At 55.8% G+C, this 17,399-nt stretch overlaps 1 protein-coding gene across 5 annotated transcripts in view; it reads left to right on the top strand.

The window, feature by feature from the left end:
* The window catches only part of NDST1 (N-deacetylase and N-sulfotransferase 1), a 52,074-nt gene that overhangs the window by 3,826 nt on the left and 30,849 nt on the right, over positions 1-17,399 (top strand). Inside the window, exon 1 of one of the 5 annotated variants that reach the window (XM_045576816.1) lies at positions 13,305-13,432. The exons of 3 other annotated variants lie outside the window; for them this stretch is intronic. The gene's annotated coding sequence lies outside the window, so the exon portion shown is untranslated. Of the gene's footprint in view, positions 1-13,304; positions 13,433-13,783; positions 13,911-17,399 lie in introns of those variants that run through there. One more of the 5 variants, XM_036423395.2, reaches the window with a different exon arrangement.

The raw sequence follows: 17,399 nt of genomic DNA, 5'->3' as shown, positions 1-17,399 counted from the left end.
TCTCTTTTTTTTTTTTATAACATATTTTTTATTGATTCTTCACAGAGAGGAAAGGAGAGGGATAGAGTTAGAAACATTGATGAGAGAGAGTCATCAATCAGCTGCCTCTTGCACACCCCCTACTGGGGATGTGCCCGCAACCAAGGTACATGCCCTTGCCTCGAATCGAACCCGGGACCTTTCAGTCTGCAGACCGACGCTCTATCCTGAGCCAAACCTGTCCCGGCCATAGTCTTGTCCTGTGTGGCTCCTGGGGGCACAAACAGCATCAAGGGTGACAGGGAAGCTACTGGGAATGAGCTCCTTGGCGAGGAGACAGATCCCCATCCCCGAAGGTCTGCAGAGAAGTGGGAGAGCTGGAGAGGCGGAGGCAGCATGTACCAGGAGGATCAGGCCTGGGTGACCTCTCAGTTCCCAGTTTACCCTAGAATATTAGCATTGGGGTGGCGCTTGGCCCACTTCCACCCTGCTTTTCTCACAGCTTTTCAGAACTGCCCCTTCTTGCACATCTCGGGAGGTTCCTCATAAATGCCAGGCCTGCAGGGCTCCGCCTGGGAGAGTCCTTGCCCGGTGGAATATACTCTGCCCAGTCTGCTGTCCAGAGGCCTCTCAGGATGTGTGGATCAGCCACCGGAGCCTGCACTGGCAAGGCTGGTTTCACAGAGGACTGACCTTTTTCTTCCATTTCCCAATCTGTGAAATGGGTTCAATTTCTCTTTCCTCAAATATGAGGAAATGAGGCTGAATCATGAATCAGGCTGAATCAGCAGGGGTTGGAGGAAAGGTTTGAAAGTGAGGAGTGGGAGGGGTTGGGGGCAGGGTAATCCCCTTCTCTGAAGTAGAGGCTAAAGCAGGATCTGCTGATCTTGGGAGGTTTGGAGCTTGGTGGAAGGGGCGGACATGATTGTCTTGGACCATGTGGCCTCAAGGCTAGTCTGTCTGTCATCAAAGGAGTCAAATTGAGGATGAAGTACTCTTCTAGATGGAGACTAGTTTGTGTTAGTAAGTTGCTTCCTGACCCTTTGTTTTATTACCTGTTTTATTTTTAGCTATAGATTGGAATTATTGAATTTTAAAATGTGTATCATATTTACTGGAAGGCAAGGTATGGGAGGTGGCTGGCTAGGTAAGCGCCCTGTCTCCCATTGGCTGCCTCCTCTCCCTCCCTCTGTGCTCCCTTTCCCTTGCCACCTCCACATCCCTGCTAATAGCGGGGATGTGGCACCCTAGTCACTTCCCCTCAACACCCCAAATCCTTCCCACCAGTGCCCAGCTCCAGTGTCACCTCTACATGCAGTCATTCCTGACTCCGCAGAGCTGGCATTGCCCACTTCCTGCTTTATGTGTGCAGAACCTGTTATCTGGCCCTCTCACGGGCCCTTCACACACCTGGCTTTGAATTTGGTTCCTCAAGAACATGTCTCATCTTCCCTAGGCTCCGTGCCCTGGCAGCAAGGGCTGGGTGTGGCCCATATCTGCCCCAGCAGAGGTGGGCAGCATTGCAGAGTGGAATAGAAAGTCCTGGGTTCAAATCCTGCTTTGCTAGGGAGGACAAGCAGATCACAATAAGGGCCCAGTACTAGGATCTGTTAAAGATAACAGTGGTTGTTAATATTGTTTGTTTATATCTAGGAAGCGATCTGTTCTTTCCAAATAAAGGGAAGGCTCCCAGGAGTTTGAGTTCCTGAACTTTCTGTCCCAAAGCTTGTTTGGGTGATGAAACTGAGGCCGGAGAGATGGGGCAATCTGCCTGGGGTATGGGAGCTGCTGGCCTTACTCAGGAAGCCTGGCAGGATTTCTGCTCTTTGTCACACCTGTTTTTCCTCTTCTCTCCTTTCATTCAGGATAAGGTGCTCAAGTTCTGTAAGCCCAGACTGGAGGCCATGTTGAACGGTGTCTCAAACAGTGTGCCAGAGAAGATGACCTGGCTGGCAGGCCTGGGCTGCCCTCAAGCCAGGGACCCGAGGCCCGGACTGTGTGCACTGAGGGCGGAGCCTCCAAAGGCCTCCTGCCCACTCTCCCGGTGCCCTAGGAAGGGGGAGAGGGTGGTGGTGACTTAGGTCTAGGACACAGACAGCAGCAGAGGCCAGTCTGGGTTCAAATCCCTGCTGGGCCACTTCCTACTTAAGGGATGTGGGGCAAGCTGTTTAGTTTCTTCACGAGTACAAAGGGGACCATAACTGTCCCCCTTTCCCAGCGCCTAGAGAGAGAACGCGGGAAGGTGCTTAGTTATGGTGGTGGTTATACTGACGGTGATGTTATTGACTGAGGAGCTCACTTTTCTCTCCCTCCAACAGCAGGAGGAGAGAGGCACAGCGTCATCCTCTTTTAGCAGATGTGATAGCTAAGTCTTAGCCAGGGGCACAGCTCGGCCTGGAGGGGTTCAGACTTGGGGGGTTACTGTCAGGGGCTGCTGGTTTCTGAGGGGCTGCTCCAGCCAGAGGAGGCACCAGAAATGAGGAAATGAGGAAACGAACCAGCAGAGCTAGCCAGGATGGCAGGTTGTCTGGAGGTGGGGGCAGAATCCTGGCCCTCACGTGGTTGGGACGTGGTGGAGACGTGGTGGTGACTGGCCTGGTTCAGACCTGAGGTCTGGCTCCACAAAGCGGGGCGTGGATTCCCATCACCCCTGGGCCGGCCAAGGATCGGCCTGTCGGGGCAGGTCCAGGGTGGCGGTCGGTGAAGGTTTGCTGTAGTCATTGCGCAGCTGCAGCCACCTCTGGTTCACCCTGCCTGCCCAGGCAGAGGCCGGGGGAGAAACGAATGCAGTCATTGCCGGGCCTCACTCGTGCTGCACCCTCTGCCCAGCTTCTCCTCCTCCCCTCCTTACTCCCGGGCAGCTCCTGCTTTTGTGGGAGTGTCCACATCACCTCTTCACAGAAGCTCTCCCTGATTCACCTGCAGGTTAAGTTAGTGGTTCTCAAAGTTGGTCTCTGGACCAGTTGCATCAGCATTACCTGGAAACTTGTTAGAAAGGCAAATTATCCAGCCCCACCCAGACCTACTGAATCAGAAACAGATGTGGGGGGGGGCAGAGGGGGCGACGAGAGAGAAGAGGGAGGACCAGGATCAGCAGCCTATTTTAAGACCTCCAGGCAATTCTGATGCGACTAAAGTTGGAGAAACACTGGTTAGTTGTTAAAAATTTTTTTGATGCTTCTCTCCTAGGGCTGTAAACATATTCAGACACCTAGCAAATGTGGGGGAGCCAGAGGAAAGCCTGGTTTCTTGCTACTCTGTCTTCAGGAGCCACCATCTTGTAGAAACTTTCCGACCCCAGCAAACAATCTTGTGATGCCGTGATCCCCAGAATTACCGGAGACAGTGCTAGGGCCACGTGAGGAAGGGGATTTGAAAGTGGGGGGCGTTTTGTGAGGAGCAAGGATGGATGCCAGGGACAAGCTGGTGTGTTCTGGGGCCGGGGCCAGAGCTGGTCGGGCAGAGTGTGGGTCGTGCTTCAGACCCAGCTGTGTGCTGGGGGCGGGGGTGTGCGGTGTGAGCATGCGTGTGTGGTTACAGTGGCCAGACGAGAGGGCCCAGGGGCCTTAGCCGTCACCAGTCTAGTGGTTTTAGGCATCTCAATAATTTTAATGATGGTGATCGTCTAATTGCCACTGACATTTACTGGGAGCTTATCAGTGCTTGTTAGGCACTTCCATGTAATCGTATCTGGAGTAATCCGCAGAATAATCCTATAAAGCAAGCGCTGGTATTGTCCCCATTTGTAGATAAAACTACTGAGGCTGCCTAGCCATCGGGTTAGATGGAGGGATTCTGTAGGATTCTGTAGGGGTGTTTCGAAGCATGATCCCATTGGGAAAAGGGCCGTGGGGATTGCTTTTCTAAAGAGGTGGGTGTATACCTCCTATCAAATGAGTGAGCCAGGCTTGGCGGATTGGGTCGAGTGGTTAGGGCTCAAGCCTCCAGGTTGGGCCTCTGCTGACACTGCCCTCTTCCTGTCTTATGGATGGGCCGTCTGAGCACAGAGAGGCTCAGTGCTGGGTCCCAGGCCCCACACTGAGGGCAGGAGGTAAAATAAGAGAAAAAAGTGGATCTCTCGGTTCTAGCAGGAAGGGTGTGGGGCCAAGATCAGAGCCCCCTCGCTGTCTACCCTGCTATTCCTTTCTGCCAAGGTATTGCGCAGGAGCACAAGGGCTTTCCTGACACAATGTTCCTCTTCACTTCCTAGCGGGAAACTGAGGCCCAGGGAGGAGCAGGGACTTGCCCACACAGGCCCACACATGGCGTCACATTGGGACCAGAACCCAGAGCTCAGACCATAGAGGGCTTGTTTCCCCAAAACTGCCCCTGCTCCCCACCCCCATCTTTGGCCGGGTAGCTGGAGCCCTCAGGGTGGCCCGGAGCAATGCTTGGGGGGCAGAGATGGGTGTGTGCTGGGGAGAAGGCTGCCAAGGCGGGTGGGGCAGCGTCCAAGAGGAAGAGAGCCAAGAAGCCCAAACCCCAGACGGAAACCAAATGTATTTTCTCGGTCCTCAGAGGATATTTGGAACAATGGAAGTAGGAAGGGGGAAGTTGGACTATAAAAAGGGCTTCTTGATATCCAAAAAAAAAAAAAAGTAGAGTCTTTAAGTTTGACTTTTGTTTTTCTGGAGGATGTTTATGTAACTTCCCGAAGCACGATCCCAGGGCCCCGTGAAGTTTGTCAGGACCTGTTTCTAGACTCGGGCTCTGAAGCTGAAAAGGTCTTGACAGGGCCATCTCCCCATTTTACAGCTGGTGGGACTGAGGCTCTCCGAAGAGGAAGGGGCCTGCTTGAGGTCAAACAGTAAGGCCGTAGAAGACTTGGGACAAAAGCCTGAGTTTTCCGGTGTCTTGCAAGAGGCTGTGGTCTTGGCTTACTTCTCTGAGGGCCCCGGCGTGGAAGCCCGGCTGAGACTGTGCAGGGGCTGTGCAGGGGTTCCCCCTTGGAGACGGGCAGAGCTGCTGGGTTCGGAAAAAGGCCAGGTCTGGTCCACAGTGCGGTGGGCCCACTAGATGGTGACGTGCATGGAGGGGAGGAGGCTGGATGGTCCTCACGGTGGTGCCATCCCCTCCAGATGCTGGGGCCCAGCTGTGCACCGCCTGCCCAGCAACTGGGAGCTCCGAGTCACACCCAGTGGGTGCAGAGGCAAGGGCTATTGTGTGTCATAATTCATTCAGTTCTCCCAGTCCTGAAGGGATGAGTCGGCCCTGAGCACTGCTTTGTGCTCACGTCTGTGGACTTAAGCAGCTGTGAGTTTGGGCTCCAAGCTTACAGATGAGGGGTGTCCAGAGAACTTGGGGGAGCCCTTCCCCTCAACCGCCTCCTATCTCTTGATCCTATGTGTCTTAGGCTCTTGACCCACCATTCTCACCAATGCAGAGATCGGTGAGCCCTGAAACCACGTGAACATTGGGTGGCATTTCTGTGCATTCTTATTCTGTGGAACCTGCAGGTTTCATCCGGTTGTTAGAGGGCTTGACCTCCCCCAGAGTGCTGACAGGAGGGCAGGGGTGGCGTGCCTGGGCCGCAGGCCTGAGCGAAGGCTGCTGGAGGCTGTGTGGTTCTGGTAGCAAGCAGCCTGGTGGCCGTGCAGCACCGTGGTGCGGAGTGGTCGCCGAGGCCACTGTTGGGTTCCCAGCCAGCACCTTCGCTGCGAGCCGCAAGCTTCAGTTTCCCTATTGGTAAAACGGGAATAAGAACAGTCATGATGCAATAGACTTCCATAAGAGAACGGACAGAAATGACTTATCCCCGGGCCTGGGAAAGTTTGTTATTAGTTTCGGTCCCACCCTTGCTAATTTGCTGTGCAGTCCTGTTGAGTGCCTCACCTGGGTCTCAGTCTCCATCACCGGCTCTGCATTCTGAGGGGGACTCTCCAGGAACTGCAGGGCAAGGTCAGAGAGTGGGGTGGACAGGGGAAGAGGGGACTCCCTCTGCATTCTGAGCTCCCCACGCCGAGCCTTGAACCCATGGCTTTGTCCTGAAGGAGGGTTATGTAACCAGCCGCCTGGCCAGGCAGCACTCCGCTCTCAACCTCGCTTTGTCCCCATTGTCTCCTCCTCTCCCTTCCCCCGATGGAGCTGTTGCATTAGCCGACCTGTTCTTCAAGCTCCAGGGATGAAATCGAACCTGTGCTATTTTGCCACCAATTGATTTAGTCTGGAGGTTTGCAGGGCAGGTGGCCCCTCCTCCTCCCACCTGGGGGCAGACGGGGCTGATGCCTTTGTGCTGCTTTGGGAATGGAGACAGGGACTCTATAGAAAGAGTCAGGGAAAGGCAGACAGTAGGCGGCAGGCCCTTGACCCATGGTCCCTGTGGTTCCAGCAGGTATACCCTCCCCCCACCCCATGACTTCCTCCCAGCAGTGCCCTCCCCACCCTCCAGGCCAGCACGGGAAGTCATCCTGCTTGCGTTGTTCTCTGTCTCTTTTAAGAAAATGGAGGTCACAAACGGGCAGGCCACATCCGCGCCCCCCCCCCCCCCCCCGGGCAGATTTTGCTTGGCCCATGCCAAAAATTGAACTAGTGGACAATAGGAGATTTTACATCAAAATCCCAACTTCTGGCTTTACTTCCGAAATGGGAAGATCATATAACTCTGAGCCTTCATTCTCCAGTGGCCTCTACTGGAGAGGAGGCACACACACTCCATGCTGCCCCAGCCCCATCCGCCACTTCACACACTTCCACCATCTTTCTGGCCCTCTACGCATCTGAGTTTGCAACTCTCTATCCTGAGGGCGCGGGCTGCTTCTCTCCGAGTTGTAATGGTACCTCTTCCGTCTGCTCTGTGGGCTTCTTGAGGGTGGTGGAGGGTCCCGTGTCCCTCAAAACACTGTGCTCAGGCTCAGGGTGATGTACACAGCAGGAGCATAATAAGTGCTGCCTTTGTGAATGAAGGTGTGGCAGTAGTGCTCCCACCAGCTGTGGAGGTCCATTTAATAGAGGCTCTGGATCCGCCTGCCCTGTGGCCCTCGAATCCTCTCCCATGTAAGCTGTGGCTGCTTAGCCTCTGACCCAGACAGCTTCTTAAGCTGCGGATAAACAGTCATGGAAAGTGTCTCCTGCAGCATAATCCGCACCTGTCCCCACCCTGCGCTCTCCCGGGGCTCGGGGGGTTGGGGGTGGAAGGGAGGCTGGAGTCGCAGCCTTCAGAAGGCACGATGCCAGTCCTCTGCGTCCTGAGGGAACAGAGGACGGGAAGGAGGGTCATTTCAGGTGTTTACTGGACTGGCTCCCCCCGCCCTTGCTCCTTCGGGCCTTTCTCTATTTCATTCTCCTTCTAGAGTTCCTGCTTTACCCGTCAGCCCTTTATCCAGCTGTCTGTCCATCTGAGCTTCGTTTCACTCTTAATTGAAATCCTAAGCATCCCTTGAGGCCAGCTAAGATGTCTCCTCCTGGAAGAGGTCTTAGCGGAGAGGTCACAGTTGCTCGGGGTACAAGAAAACCTGGGAAGCTTGAAAAAAATGTGTGCAGATTTCTGTCCCTCCTTTGATTCCTTCAGTCTGGGGTACAGCCTCCCCTGCTCTGGAAGATTCAGACACAGAGGGCACGCCGCTGTGTGGGTCCTTTGGCAGACAGACTGAGGCTCAAGTGCAGACTGGACAAGCCACTCCCAGATGGGTAAGCTGAGGTACTCAGAGGGAGGGACCCTCCAATGTCATATGAGTGTGTGGAAAGTCGGGCCCGGACGCCAGGTCTTCTGACGCCCAGGCAAGGCCATACTCCTCTGTCCCCACTCCCCCTGCAGGACCGGTGCCTGATCGCTCAGTGGGGACAATCGTCTGATTTTGATGTCCCAGGGTCTGGGAAGGTGAAGCCACCATGTGACAGCCACCCTAGAGCAGAAACCGGTTGGGTGTGCAGTTTACCCCTCTGACATCCTCCATCCCTTTTTTTAATTTTTCCTTCAACTGTTGCTATGAGCCTGTGCCCATTTCCGCCTGGCACTGGGCTTCACACTCTTTATTCTGAGAACAAAGCTTCCTTCTGATGGTCCTGCTGACAACAGGAAAGGGGCAGGCGTGGCATTGGGCTTCCCTCCTCCGCCTCCTCTTGCTGGGAGCATGGGGGCGGCCTTTGTAGATGCTGGACCCCGGCAGCTCTGGGGGCTGGGAGGCAGGGCAGCAGCCTGGCCCATGCCCCTGCTGGTGGCTGGAGCCGCTCCGTGGGCCCCGCTGTCAGATTCGAAAGTTCTCCTTCAGTGGCCAGAAGTGTGGGCACAGGCATTGGACAGGGACCAGTGTCATTGTCCTGTTCTGACCCGCGCAGTGAACTGTTAGGTTTGACCCGCACTGTTCATAGGACAACCGTCTGGGTTTCAGAAGGTACAGGTGGAGTACCGTATTGGCCTCAGGTGACCCTGTCTTCCAGGGCCTGCAGAAACCGAAAGGTGTGTTTAAACGAGGAAACAGCAGTCCCTCTTTCAACGTTTGCTTTGTTCAAGCACTTTTCTAGGCACCGGGATGCAGCGTTGAACAAAACAAACCAAGGCTTGGGGCTGATAATGTAGCGGTGAGATAGAATCAACAAGCCAACAAAGACTAGCCCAGCACTAGCTACTAATCATGCAGTGAGAGGTGCCTGCAAGAAAGATAGGCTGGAAGGGCAGTAAAAAGTGTGACTTCAGGGAGTGGCTCTGCTGTGTCAGGTCCTGGAAACCCCTGGAATGGGGACAGTAAAGTCTAGGAGGGAGACGGGGAGCCTAGGGTATCTGGGGAAGAGCATTCCAGGCAGAGAGAAGAGCATCTCAAAGACTTTGAGGCAGAAGGGTGCGGGGTGTGCTAGAGGAACAGCGAGGAGGCTGGCGTGGCCAGGGCAGGAGGAATAGGAGCCATCCTGCTGGGCAATGGGCCAGAGGAGTGTGTGGGGCCTCCTGGCCCATTAGCTGTTGTGTCGGAGTAGAGGGGAAGCGGCTGAGGGGCCGGCCGAGGTCTGTTTCTTTTATTTATTTATTTATCTGTTTATTTGTTTTATTGATTTTTTTACAGAGAGGAAGGGAGAGAGTTAGAAACATCAACCAGCTGCCTCCTGCACCCGCCCCCCACTGGGGATGTGCCCACAACCAAGGTACATGCCCTTGACCGGAATCGAACCTGGGACCTTTTAGTCCACAGACCGATGCTCTATCCACTGAGCCAAACCGATTTCGTAAGAGATCTGTTTCAACGTACGTGTAAGAGAGGAGACCAGGTGGAAGCGGGACTCTGGCCAGGAGGCTGCTGCAGTCACTCCCATGAGGGAGGACCACCATGTGGGGACGGTTGGGGAATGCACTCTGGCTCCATTTTGCAGGATGAGCCAGTGGGTCAAATGTGGGGTGTGAAAGGAAGAGGGTGTCCATGGCATGGTTTCTGTCCTGAGGACTGTGTTCTCATTTACTGAGTCCGGAAAGGCTGCAGGACAGGCAGGTTTGGGGAGAAACACGGAGATTTCAGGTCAGAGGTGTTAGGTTGGCGCTCACCCTGGAGTAGGGAGATTGTCCTGGGCCTGCCTGTCTTGTTACTGAAGGGCGATTTCCTCAGGGGCCAGGAGGGTACCTGGGAGGACTCTCCTGTGCCCCAAGGACTGGTCTCTCTTTGCAAAGCTCCCCTGCTTTTCCTTCCTCTGGACAGAGGGAAAGGCAGGTCCTGAGGACTTGGTGCTGTGGAGCTGGTCCCGGCCTTTCTGCCCGGCATGCCTCTGGGTGGAGTTCGCCTTGGGGTGGAGGGCAGGGAGCCCCGGAAGGGGAGGCCTTGTCCTGACTCTGCTACCTTTTCTCTTGGTTTCCCCTCCTGTACATAGAAGCATTGAGCTGACCTCTGAGGGTGGCAGGGGCAAATGAGGAGGCCGCACAGCACCATGGTCAAGAACCAGAGTCCAGACACGGGTTTGAATCCTTTCTCTGCCAGTGACATGACCTTTCTGAGCCTCAGTGTTCCCATCTATAAAATGGGCCAACCACAGTACCTGCATCCAGATCACTGTGAGAGTTAAATGAGGAAAGTGCACAAAGCAGTTCCAAGGCCCTGCCACACACAGCACCCGGTGAGCCGGCTGTTGGAGCCATAGCCTGTGTCGTGGGTCAGACTGAAGGGTTTTGCCTGGTGGGTGGTGGAAGGTGATTGAGTAGGAGCATGTTTCTCATGTGGGTTGAGGGAGCAACTGTTAGTGTGGAGACTCAGGGTGGGCCCCTTCCGCCTGCCGGAGTGAGAACGGAGGGCCGGAAGATGCACTCTCCTGACCTTCCCCACCCAAGAATCTGCATTGACTTGGCATGGGCAGCCTCTGCCTTGCCCAGGTCCCTCGGGATGGGGTAGACATTTTCCCCAAGTTCTCCTACAGGACCCCTTGTCTCTATCTCCCAGGGCACCTTACGAACGTGAGTGAGAGGCATTGAAGGACGGGTGACAGTGAGGGATCTGAGTTGCATGTAGGGCTCTGGACAGGGCAGGGGGGCAGGGCAGGCCTGGAGTGCCATTCCACTGGGCACTTGTGTGAATCAGCCGGGTGGCGCTGCCGCTGTGGAGCTGTGGAAAGGTTGACAGAGGCGGAATGTGGCCCCCTCAGGACCCACACTTCAGTGGTGCCCAGGCATGCTGGCCGGCCCTGTGTTTTGCAAGCCTGTTTCCCAGCAGTTGAGCCGTGCCAGGATGGCCAAGGACATTTCAGAGTCCCCCAGGGCTCACAGCCAAGCTGTCACCAAGCATTGCTTGTTTTCCCAGGGTCCAAGGGTTTTTAGGGATGGAGGACGCTCTGGAGATATTCCAGGGACTTTTCTCAACAGCTGGGTAAATTGAGAGAGAGCAAGGCACTTGACCAAGGTCTCACAAGGCCGTCTCCCTCCTGTCTGCCACCTCCCTCTGTTCCCATGTCCCTTGCTCAGACTCCTGGCCTCCTGCCCAGATGTTTGTGACAACCTCCATCTTGTGGGCTCTCCAAGAGCTTTGTTTGTCCTTCTATTACCATAATCGTGCCATAACCTGCCAGGCACGCACACCATGTGAGTGCGTCTGGTCTCCTGGTGCCTCTAGTCCCAGACAGAGCGGTGCAGCACCGAGGTGCTGAGCTCAGGCAGACCACCCTCAGTTCGAATCCCAGCTCTGCCCCTTCCTAGCTTGGCGACCTGGGGCCAGATGCTCCACATTTTTGAGTCTCAGCATCTCCATCTGTGAAATGAAAACTGTAGCAGTACTTAATTTACTGATGGTTAAATGAGATAATGTAGAATACCTGCACAGAGTGAGCTCGACAGTGGCCACTTTGTTACCAGGCCCTCAGTGCTGGTTACACTGAAAAGTCAAGGGCATGGAGGGGAGACCCAGCCCTGGATGGGGAGGCGGGAGATACAGACTCCAAATCCACTCTCAAGCACAGCCTCGGTGCGTGCTTTTTGGGAAGTCACTCCTCTGCTGGGAACAACAGCTTCCTCATTTGAAAAGGAGAAGAAATCCCTGCTCTGTTCCTATAAGGTTGTCATGTGATGCCAAAGCAGTGTCGGTGGAAAAGCTTGGCGTCCATGTTAATGATTTAAAAATGGCACAGCAGCGGCTGTGGTGTGCTGGTGGTGAGGAGGATATTGTAGCCACAGCGGCGGGCTGGAAGCTGGTCAGCCTGCAAATGCCCAGCGCCCACGCGGGCTTCCCGCCCCCGCCTGCGCCCGGCCTCCTCCGCCTGCCTTCCACATTAGTCTCCGCACTGCGCCCTCGCTGTGGGAGGTACAAAGACCCGATGGCCTCTTCCAGGCCCAGTGGTTTTGGGTGCTCTGTGGTTGATGTCATGGAATGCAGGTATGGAAGCCAGACACCAGTTTGAATCTCGGCTAAGCACGTCGCAGCTGGGAGCTCAAGCTTGCTTATGTGCCATGAGCCTCAGTTTCCACATTTGAAACATGAGGCCCCGCAGAAGCGGAGCCAAGCAGTTAGCAAAGGCCCCGCATCCAGTTCCATAGCTGACGTCGTATAAAGCGTCCGCCTGGAGCGCGGTGACTTGCGGATATATGGACAGTGGGGAGTGGGGGGCATTGTGCTATTTTGGGGTGAGCTGTGAGGTCAGTTATGATCCCTACAGAACCACCCAGCTTAGAGTTAGGAGGGCCTTGGAGTCACTTGGCGTTATTCCACTTTACAGGTGAGCAAAGAAGGCCAGAAAGGAGCCGGGGCCTGCCTGAGGTCACTGAGGTCACAGGCAAGGCTGGGACTAGGTGAGGCACGCGAGTCCCCTAGAGCCAACTTGAAGGCGTGTTGACTCAGGCGCAGGGAGGTGGCCCTCCCAGGATTGCCGGGGCACACCAGCTCCTGACGGGGTGCCTCCTGAATGAGCGCCTGCCGCCTCACTGGGCTCACCCAGAGGTCTAGGACCAGAACTCTGGCCGCCTGAGCCTTGGGAGTGTAGGGACACTGTGAGGCACCTTCTCGAGTCTCACTGAGACACACACACACACACACACACACACACACACACACACACCGGGTCCTGGGAAGAGGAGCCTGTGATGTATAGGTCACGGCACGGTTTGCTGTGTCTCTGCTCTCTAGCTGCCTACGCTCCAGAGAAAGCGAGGCCTGCGGTCCCCCTCCCGCTCCCTTCCCTGCCAGCTGCGCCTCTGTGAGCAGATTGAGCCCCTCGCCGCCGAGGTATGTTGGCGGGGGCTCTTGTCGCGGCGACAAGCCCCAGCAAGTCTGGAGGGACGAGGCCACTTTCATGTGGGCCTGGGTCTCAGCAGGCCCCGTGTTATGCCGGTCAGGCCTCCAGAAGATTAGGGGCTTCTGCAGCTCAAGTGCCTCAAAGCTTTCTCTCCCTCCTTGGAGCCCCCGAGAACCTGGCTGCCCTCCCCTCTGGCCACAGGGCCTGAGCCTTTCAGTTCTGTCTGGTAGGCAGCCTGGTCGCGATGTAGCCCCCTGGGCCAGGCTGCCCATCACCACCACCACAAGGTGACTTGTTAAGAGGTGGCTGAGACTGCTCTTCCCTGCAGGTTTGGGGCTGGCAGTCTCATAGCCCCTTCCTCCTCCCACCCCCCACCCCCACCTCCTGTGGTGACAGGAGGGGCCTTGGACGGTCTGCATCCCCAAGCCCCATGCATGCAAGCACACCATCTTTTTTCTCCATTTCTGCTCTTGAGGCCTCAAATTATGTCATTAGCAGGTTGCCTTGTGCTTTCCTTGGTGCCGCTAAAAAGGCAGAAACCCTGGCGGGTGGACGCTCTTCCATGTTTGCTGCTGGGAAGTGAGCCCAGGCCAGCCTGGCGCCGTTCCAGCTGCCTGTGTGGCCAGGTCGCTTCCTTCTGGGCTCCGGGAGGCCCTTCTCACTCCAGCACCTGACACTCTGGCAGTCACCGTCTTCCTCCCCAGCAGGGCGGCGATGGGAGGGCAGCTGGGGTGCAGGAAGGGCCAAAGCCAACCCACAGCCGCTTCGACCACCAGCTGACCTCACCTGAGGATATCAGTCTTTCTTCTTCCTCTTCTCAGGACAGGTGGGGAAACTGAGGCCTGGAGCAGGGGAGGGCCTTGCTTAAGATCACATAGGAGGTCAGGCAGAACTGCAAGCAGTTACACTTGCTGCCAGCGGGGGCTCCTCCGCTGCTGGCTGTCACCTTTCCTGAGTGGGACCAGAAGCATTAGGGTCAGAGACATGCTTTCTCTTCTTCCGTGGACTGCACCTACAGGCAGGGGTTCCTGGCTTTTGGGGGACTGAATTGGGCTGAGGTCCATTAGGTAGGGGCTGGTGGCCTCTGACAAGAGACATGGTGGGGGTGGGGTGCTGAAGGCTTCCGGGAACTTGGTTGGTGGCTCAGGGTGCCCTGGGGCCACCCCCTCCCTCTCGGGGAGGGGACTGGCTGACTGTAATGCTATTTGTCCTGGCTCTGGGATTAGGTGCGGCCAGCGTGCTAAGTGAGGAGTGCGGAGCCAGTGAGAGGACACGGTGCAGTAACGGCTGCGGCTGGGGCTCCGGTGGGTCTTGTCTTTTTCTCCCTGGGCTTCCTGTACCTCTGACCATGGCCCCTAGCGCCCTCCCTGGTCTGTCTGGATGTGTGTGTGTGCGCAGCATGTGTGTGTTCATACGCACACAAGAGGGGCCCTGGGTGCAGAGGAGGGGGCTGGCTGGCTCCGGAGCCAGCAGGTTCCTTCAGTGTCCCAGCCCCTGGGGTGGCTGCAGGACTGGCCGGCAGCTTCCTCATGGAGGGGAAGGAGGTGTGGGAAGGAAGCGAAGGATCAGTTTCTCTTGCGACTTCTGACAGCTTGGCAAGCCCACAAATCCACCTGAAGCCGACAGGTCTGAGCGTTAGAGATTTAGCGCAGGGCCATGGGGAGCCGGAATGGTGAGGTTCCAGGCTGCTCATGTGTCACGTTTGTGGCTTCAGTCCTGTCTAGACCTTGAGAGCCATGGCTCCTCAAAGCCCGCAGGGCCCCGAGAGGGTTTCTGTGTTCTTAACGTGGGGGCCAACCAGAGCCACCCTGAGTTTGTGTAGAATGTGGGTGAGAGTCCAGTAGCAGCCCTCAGTATATTCTCGAAGGCTTCTGTCCCCAAGAGGTCATCAGCTTCCGATCTGTTCACTCCCCTCATTGCCCAGTTGAAGAAACAAAAGCAAGAGAAAGGGAAGGCCAAGCCCGGGGGCACAGAGGCGCTGGGATCTGATGTGGACCTCAGGCCCCCATGGGTTTTGGCTTCTGCATCCATGAGATGGAGGTCCCCAGATAGGCCTGCTCCTCGGAATTCCTCATGGGGCATCTGGCGATGTGGGAGGGCAGGGCTGGCCTGGACTGGCCTTTCCCTGCTCCTCTGCGGGGGTGGCAGCCAGGGGAGAACAGGGCATGATAAACTTGTTTCTACTTCCCTGGGAATCCGTGACGAGTAAATGAGGGCACATCCGGCCGCGTTTGCTACAGTGCCTTGCACACAGCAGACCGTGAGGTTGTCGGTCACCATTGTCCTTCCTGTCGGTGGTTAGCTGAGATCTGCTTCTGAGCTTCGCTCCTGCCTCTCTTTCCTCTTCCTTAGCAGGAGGCCTCTTCCTGAGGGCATGGAGGCAGTCCCCCTTTCTCATGTGGGGTTCCTGCCTGGGATGACAGGAGCCCCTGATGTAGGAGAAGGTAGGGACCCCCTGACTGAGGTCCTGCCTCTCTGGGGACCTGTGCTGGCTCCTCTGCCAGTAACGGCTTTCCCATTGCAGATTCTCTTTGTTAGCCTACATTTAGGCAGCTGGGGCTAGCCACCCGCAGAAAGCCTCTCTCTGGATATGCTTTGGGCTGAAGACCTGGCTGTGTGACCTTCAGTCAGTTGCTTACCCTCTCTGAGCCTACGTTTTCTCATCTGTGAAGTGCACATGGCAGTGGTACCACCTCCCAGGATGTGAGGATTGGGTGTGATAATTCAGGGAAAGCTCTCAGCACAGACGGGTGTGGGGCTGGTGAGTTACCAGGAGCTCAGTCACTGCCGGCTGCTGTCAGCCAGGGAGGTTATGGTATTTGCAAAGAAATATCACTCTAGTCTTTTTGAGTGCCTGTGATCTGAGCCTAAGAAAAATAGGGATGGATTTGACTGTTGCCAGTGGATTTGGGGGTTGGGAGGAGGGAGCCCAATTCTGGGTAGCTGAATGGGCTCATGAGGATCATGCCCTGGGGTGGGCCTGCCCATCTGGGTCTGTGCTGGGAGCTTCAGGGGGACTGGAGCCTAGCCTTGGGACAGGGGGGCAGCTGGTCCTCATTTTCCTTCTTGTTCCCCAATCCTCCCTTCCCCAGCCTCTTTCCCCCTCCCCTCCACCCCCCGTCCGCCCAATCTGACTTGTTTGTTGACTTGTTTGTTTGCTCGGTAAGCTCTTTCCTCAGAGCTGGTACAAAGGTAAACTCTCAGCTCAGGCCCTGTTGGAAGAAAGACAAATTCTCCACAAGCAGGCCTGAGTTCCTGAAGTTTCTGCTGGGCAGTCCCTAACGGGGAGCCTACAACAACCGGGTTGAGAACCTGCGAGTGAACCAGGGTTTTATGCTTTGCTTGTACATTGATGGATGATTTATGGGTCTGCTTCCAAGAAGGCTCATTAGAGTCTGCTTTTAAGTTAAAACACACATAAAATGGATAAAAACAAAAACAGAAAAAGCACCATTCAAAGGGCCCAGAGAGTGGGTTGTGCTGGGTGAACGGAGGACCGGGGTTTGAAGGATGATGGGCTCGGAGGCTCTGTGCTGAGATTCCCCATCACTGCTCATTAGCTCTGTGTGCTGGGGTAACCTCAGTGTCCTCGTCTGTGAGATGAGTGGAAAGGAGGTGATGGTGCTGTCGTAAGGGTTAAATAATAGCACTCAGACAGACATATCCTGTCTAATAAATGGAATTTGTATTATTAATGCATTCAGCTCGGAGACGCCTCATAGCAGATTCAAAAGGGGAAGGCAGCAGGCAAGGGCCCATAGCTCATGGGTGCCGACCATGGGCGGGAAGCCACTTCTGCCTTGAGCACTGCTTCTTGTGAAGTTGCGGACCAGTGTTCTAGTTGTAAGAGCAGCTGACAACTGGCAGTGAATCTGGTGCTGCATGGTGGCATGCAGAGCAGGGGAGCTCCTTGAGGACTTGAAAGCCACAGCTGGCAGAGTCCCACCTCCTGCTAAGGCTGGCCCGAGAGGGGGATGGGCAGGGTTTTCTTGGACGAGAAAATGAACCAAGGTGGCGGGGGGTGGGAGTGGGGTCAGGCCTAGCAGGTGCATCCTCAGGGGTCCTTCTCTCTCTGGGCCTCATTGTCCCCATGTGCTCACTGCAGGGTGCACTGCACAGTCTTTGGCCTTGAGACTGAGCTAGACTGCAATAGTCCCTTGGTGTGGCCTTGGACTCCAGGGTGGCTGATGGGCAGCAGCTGGGCCCGGAGCCAGGCAGCACCGCAGGGCTGTGGGGGATGGGGTGTGCATCAAATTCCAGCAGAGGAGGGATTTGCTTCTGGTCTGGGCCTCCCAGGGATTCGGTTGAGTTGAGATACTCCTGCACAGCTGGGAAGCAAATGTGGAGTATTTTCTCGGCTGTGCTGTGCATGGTGGATGGGGTAGGTCAGGGCAGGGTGGCTGGTGGAGTTTGGTGGCTGTGGGGGGGGTGTGGGCAGTGGGTGGTGAGGTGACTGTGCTGGGAGGGGGAGGGGCTGGGTCAGCTGTGGGAAGTGTTTCCTGGGATTGCTTGTGGGACTATCAAAACCTGGACTGCAACCATCACTTCGCTCCCAAGCCCAGTGGCCATTCACATACTTTTAAAAATATATATACTTTTATTTATTTCAGAGAGGAAGGGAGAGGGAGAGAGAAATAGAAACATCACTGATGAGAGAGAATCGGTGATCAGCTGCCTCCTATTTGCCCCACACTGGGGATGGAATCCACAACACAGGCATGTGCCATGACTGGAATCGAACCACGACCTCCTGGTTCATAGGTCAAAGCTCAACCACTGAGCCACGCTGCCAG

The sequence above is a fragment of the Pipistrellus kuhlii genome, unplaced genomic scaffold, assembly GCF_014108245.1.
Source record: "Pipistrellus kuhlii isolate mPipKuh1 unplaced genomic scaffold, mPipKuh1.p scaffold_m20_p_8, whole genome shotgun sequence".
In the NCBI taxonomy this organism is placed as follows: domain Eukaryota; kingdom Metazoa; phylum Chordata; class Mammalia; order Chiroptera; family Vespertilionidae; genus Pipistrellus; species Pipistrellus kuhlii.
This window is presented reverse-complemented; position numbering and strand designations above follow the sequence as displayed.